Genomic DNA, 6,326 nt, shown 5'->3' with positions numbered 1-6,326 from the left:
GATGTTCTCACTCATAGGTGGGAACTGGAACAACTAGATCACTTGGACTCAGGAAGGGGAACATCACACACCGGGCCTATCAAGTGGGAGGGGAGGGGGAGGGATTGCATTGGGAGTTATACCTGATAAATGACTTAGTTGATGGGTGCAGCAGACTAACATGGCACAAGTATACATATGTAACAAACCTGCATGTTATGCACATGTACCCTACAACTTAAAGTATAATAATAATAAATAAATTAAAAAAAAAAAAAAAAAAAAAAAAAAAAAAAAAAGAAAAATTGGCCTCTCTAGAGATGAACTTACTCTGCAGTCTTGCCTTTTTTTAAGATTCTCAACCATGGCACTACTGGCCCATTTTGGGCCAGATCATTCGTTTTAGTATTGTGGGTTGTTTACCAGCACTGCTGGCTTCTACCTATTATATGCCAGTAGCACCTCCCCAGTTGCAACAACCAAAAATGTCTGCAGATGTTGCTGAATACACTCTGGGGAGGCAAAATTTCCCCCGGTTGAAAATTAGGGGAATTTTGTGCAGAAAGTGGGAATGGCTGGACAATTCCTTTTCCTTTCCTCAAAGCCGCTCGATAGTTGAATCTTCCATGAACTCTCTTTGGGGCAAACAAATTTTCTTTATTTGATTTGCTATGGCCACTTGGAATTTATTTATGATTTTCATCTCCATCTTCTAATGCCCTTTTCATGTTTTGTTTTGTTTTGCTTTGTTTTTTTTTTTTTTTTCAAAATTACCCCACATTCTCCCAGTCATCATTTTAGATGATAGTCTCCTCATGGCCATAACTCTCCTGTATTATTTCTTTGTTACACCTTACTAGCCTTTTAGTCTTTCTCTACATAGTAATAGCCAAATCAATACTATGCATACCTGAACATTCCAAGTGTGTCTAGTCCAATACAGAAACTCTTTGGTATCTTGATAGAAACACTGATCAAGTCCTAGTCACAGATGCTTTTCTTCCTATTTATCTGCATATTTCTATTTGGATTCAAAAAGCATTATACAGTCTGTTCTGTTACATGGTGTTTCCTTAAAGTAAAACATTTCATACTGATTGGCAAATAGGGATATAATGTCAAACAATGTACAAGTCATGTTGGCTCATTTTTTCCCCCACCTCTTTAATAGCTGGCCCCATGAAATGACAGTAATTGAATTCAAAGTACATGAGCACAGCTGAATACAGCAGTCAGCTGAGGATTGTAATACTGTACACTATGACTTTTCACTCTACGTACTTCATCTTGCCTCAATTTGGCTTCATGCTGTCCCTTAAGGTTTTAATTATATGTTTTGCCTCATCCATGTGCACTTTGTCCTTGAACTCATAAGTTTCAACCTTTCCTTACACAGGCTTCTATCAACAAATATTCATCCCCTAGCCCCTTTATTTTTATAGGTAAAATCTTCTACATACTGTAGTATTCCTTCATTTGTTTGTAATTTAACATTCCTTTTAAACCATGCTAGTATTTTCATCATCATTATTATTTATTCATATATTTCTCTGATTACAAAGTTACACAGGTTATGAGTGAGCTGCTTGATCCCAAATTTTTCCTTAAGGCTTGTGATAGTGCTTCATTATGTGGAAATAGAGGAAATATTTTCAGGAATGTACGTATTGGTTTTTCACAGAAATACCTGAACTTGAAAAATACCTTAAAAGTGATTTCATCCAACTTTCATTTTTCAACCATTTTGTAAATACAAAAACTGAGACCCATGGGTGATGATTGTGGTACAAGATGTTTCTTGCTTGATTCTGGCCGTGACGCAGCAGTGTTTTGTATGCTGCTACAGTGTATTCCCCAAGCTTAGATTTGCTGCTATAACTATCCTTCTTTCTTTTTTCTTTTATTTTGGCTTATTACCTTGTAAAAGAGTTCTGATACATTAGTGGTTTTTATTGAAAGCCACCTCCAATCTGTTTTGGAAAATAGGCAATGTATAAATAGTAAATAAATAATGAACTGAGATGCAGAGAAGTTTTACAGCTTGTTGGAAACAGAATTGGGACTGGAACCTAACTTCCAATTCCCAGCCCAATCTTCTCTTCATAACATCCTGTCTCTCCCATGCATTCGTGGTTTCCCATTTTATATCATCATGGCCTTGAAGACTCAATAAGGAATCACCAGGGTGATGCCAGACTTACTTCCAAATGTTTCTTTCATTTACATGTCTAGATATGCCAAAGGTTAAGATCAGAGATATTCTGTTACTATCTAATGTGGATACAGCATTATTAGCTAACCAATGGTACAGTCATCTTAGTTTTTTGTTTGTTTGTTTGTCTAGAGTATTGGGTATACACAGTCCATAATCTCTTCAACTCTGATGAGGGAAATATCATTTACTCTTTGAAAGTTCACATAAAAATATAAAAATGAAAAGTTTCACATGGGTTTTATTAGCACCGATATCTAATTGGCCCAAGAAAAGGAAGAATTTACAAACGTTTTATAGATTGGTCAACAGTTTCTCCCCACCAGCCTCTTCTCATATGTTCATTTTTATTCTTTTATATTCCTTTGGAAAATATTTGATACACACAAAAATGAAGGATTCAGAAACAGCATTTTAAAAAAAGTTGAGAGCACCAGTGAAAGATTAAAGTGTGTTATCAGAGTTTAAGATAATAAATTGAATAAGGGGAAAATGTTACAGTTTGCTCTGAGCCAAGTTAAACATAAAAAACAATAGAAGGAATATGACCAAAAAAATGGTTTGACTTAGAACAAGTTTTGCAAATGTGATTCTCAGGCAGAGCATGGTCTACAGGTGGGCTTTGTTTGATAGGCATACAGTTGACCCACAAGGAGATTTTATAAATCTAAACATCTTGCTGACATTACAAAACTGGAAGATTTTATGCCATCATCTAGATTTCTGACTGCCCCTAAAAATAGGAAAAACTGCATGAAAGGCCTGTGTTTGAGCATGGTAAGCATTGGCTAGAACTGAGATGCAGGGGACACCTTCTTGAAGGAGCATGTGATCCAGCTTTGTTCCCATCTCCATCACTGATTTTTGCTCCTGGACACTGAGCCTGGTCCTGATTGCCATCCTAATAATGTCACCTGTCTCATTCCCATTGGTCTCTGCATACCTTAACCTTGTAATGGAGCCTTCCAAACTTTATTACAGATAAACTTTCTTAGTGTCTCACTTTTTCCACCTACTCAATGTATCAAATGTTAACGTATAATTACACCTGGAAGTCTAGCTTTCAGAGATGAAACCCAAAGAGTCAAGATTTACTCTGGTTCATAAAGGCTTTTAAAACTCTTACCTTCTATTTCCACATACCTTGTTGCTTTCCTTTGATAAATCTTTTGCTGGCCCTGAACTGAAACTCACAGCACAGCACAGCACAGCACAAGCAGGGCTATAAATTTTTACTCAAGTGATGGGCTTCCTTTGAACCTGTCCTGACGTCGTCATTGCTAGCTCTAATTCCACATCCTAGCTTTCATTTCTTGGTACAGTGGTAAAATTTGAGGCTTGTCTAACAAAGTTACCACTAAAAAGAAAGGAAAAAAGGGTATGGATGATAATTTTAATAAGGCATGGAAGATAAATTGCTTTTGAAAAAAGAATTTTAAAAAGGTTCTTAATAATTTATGGTTAACTTCCAAATTGACTTTCAGTGTTAATTATAAGACTGTACTTGCAGCTTTGCAGTTTGAGTTACTCAAGGCACTTTCTCTGATTACATTTGATTCTCAAAACTCTTCACATTGCTTCCATTACCACCTTTATTTTGGGTCACAAAGGTAATTTATTACTTCATTTTCTTTTTTAAAAAATCACCTTGCTGGGTTCCACCCTGGCTCCCCTTGGAACCTACAAATTATTTCATAAGCTGTTAGTGAATTCATTGATTTATTGCTGTTTTGGTCATTGGTCCTAATATTTTCTTAGAAATTGTGCTTATTTGTTTCTTCTTAACTCTTTAATATAGAAATTTTCAAAAGCACACAAAAATAGAGGGAGTAATATAGTAAATCCCTGTGTGCCTATCATCCAGCTTCAACAGTTAGCAACATATGACCAATCTGATTTTGACCCCCTTAGATGACATATTATGTAATTGTATTTACCATACAGATATGTAATTATATTTGTACTTCTGAGACCATAATGACTTCTATTAATCCGGCACATTATCATAACTAAAAATAATAACTTTATTAATCTAATTAACACTATTTGTTAATGCTGACAACATTATTATTGCTAACTTTACTAGAATGGATTTCAACTATTATCCAAACTTTGTTCAATTTTCACCAATTATCCTGTGAATGTCTTTTAATACTAATTTTCATCGTTCATTTTGCTCTGTCATGGGCCCTCCCTGCTGTCCTTTTCTTTCTTTTTCATTCTTGCAAATTATATGTGGAAGAACTTGAGTTCACAGAATTTTTTTCAGAAAATCCTTCAGAATTTCCTATATCCTAGACTTGGCTGATTACGTTCCAGTGGTGTTCTTAATGAGTTTGTCTATCCTCTGCATTTTCTATAAATTATGAATTTAATCAAGTGACTTGGTCAGACCAAAAGACTTTGATATTTTCAATGAGACTATTTCATAGGTTGTGGTGGATACTACCTATTTCATCATATTGTTAGAAACAATGGCTGGGTGTTTCTCCTTTTTATAATATTAAGGGTGAGCATCACCTTCAGATGTTATCAATCTAATCTATCCATTATAAAGTTTGCCTTTGACTTTTACCTAAAGAGTTTTTGGCATGTTTCTTCCAGAGGCTGTAGAAAACAGGATTATAACAAAGAAATAAAATAAAACCCCCCAAACAGACAGAATATTGCACCTTCTGTTCAGCTTTAGAATTACTTTGGTATTAGGGACTCACCATCCTCTGTTGAAATTTTCTCTCTTGTTATTTTCCTATGGTCTCTAGTTTTGCACCTTGTTTCTTCCAAAGCTCCTCTGCACAATCAGCTGTGTTGGGGACAGGCTGCTAGGTTAGAACCTGGCTCTGTTTCTGCCCCTGAAGTCCACTCAGCATAAGAAAGGATTTGCTGTTTTCTAGGCTCCCTTACCAAGACCTGGGTAGGTCAGCAGCATTTCCTGACCCTTGCAGTCCAGAAAGTGGGATAAAAAACTGTAATCCTGTGAAATAGTTATGTAGATATTTTCATCCCCTTTTGGCAAATAAAAAATATATATAATGTAAAGAAAGTCAAAGGAGCTTTGCAAAAGATATACAGCAAGATAGGGAATGAGTTGAAATGTATTCTGCCTGGGGTAACCCTTCAAAGTGAGGCAATTATAAATTTAATGGATAGAGAAGGTTCATTCACTCTTGGGGAAATGGGCAATATCAAGCTGAGTTAATAACTTGAAGATTTTTTAAAAAATCATTATTATCATCATTATTGTTGTTTTTGTTGATATTTAGGATTGTAGCATTTTTTTGTCTTTAATTCCTGCATTCCCTTCATCTCCTCAAGAGGAAGAGATTTGTAATAGATTTCCTGTATGGCTCTGCCTTGAATCAAAAATGGACACATAAGGGGTAAATTTGCCTAGTTCCCTCCCTCTTCCTGCCATAGTTCTTGTCACCATCCTTGTCATCACCATCATCAGTTAATGACTTCTTTTATTAATCCATTCAGCAATTGTTTAAGGCTCTGCTATATACCAAGCATGAGAATTAATGGTGAAAAAAACCTGGCATGCTACCTACTATCACAGAGCTTACAGTCTATTTGGGTGACCAGCAATAATTAAATACGAAAAAGAATGTGAAATTACAATATAAAACATACCATGAAGAAAAGGCACATGGTGCATAATGGGAAGGCCCACTCAGACCTGTAGCATTAAGAAAGGCTCCTCCAGGAAGTGACATCTGAGTTGAAGGCTCAAAGATGAGCAAAACTGGCTTGACAGAGAGGAGGTGAATGGCATCCAAGTGTGAGCAATAGTATGTGCAAAGGCCCTGTGGCAGGAAGGATAGTGGCTCATTAATGGAACTGAAACATGGAATGAATAAGTGGTATATTTCTATAATGACAGAAGACTATGTAAGGGCTTGCGAAAACTGAAAAAAAAATTACTAATGTTAAAGGGAAGCCAAGAAAGAATTTTATTATGCATCATCTGGTATAATAAAAACAACTAGAGAAGCAATATAAAGAACTACTAAAAACATAGTGGTAACTGAGATCACCCCCAATGAATATCAGCCAAGAGATTAATTAATTAGACATCAGACAAAAGGCCAAGTAGGAATTTTATGGAAACCCAAATTTTTGTTGAGAACATCTG

Source organism: Papio anubis, chromosome 11 (genome assembly GCF_008728515.1).
Source record: "Papio anubis isolate 15944 chromosome 11, Panubis1.0, whole genome shotgun sequence".
NCBI classification, from domain to species: Eukaryota; Metazoa; Chordata; class Mammalia; order Primates; family Cercopithecidae; genus Papio; species Papio anubis.
This window is presented reverse-complemented; position numbering follows the sequence as displayed.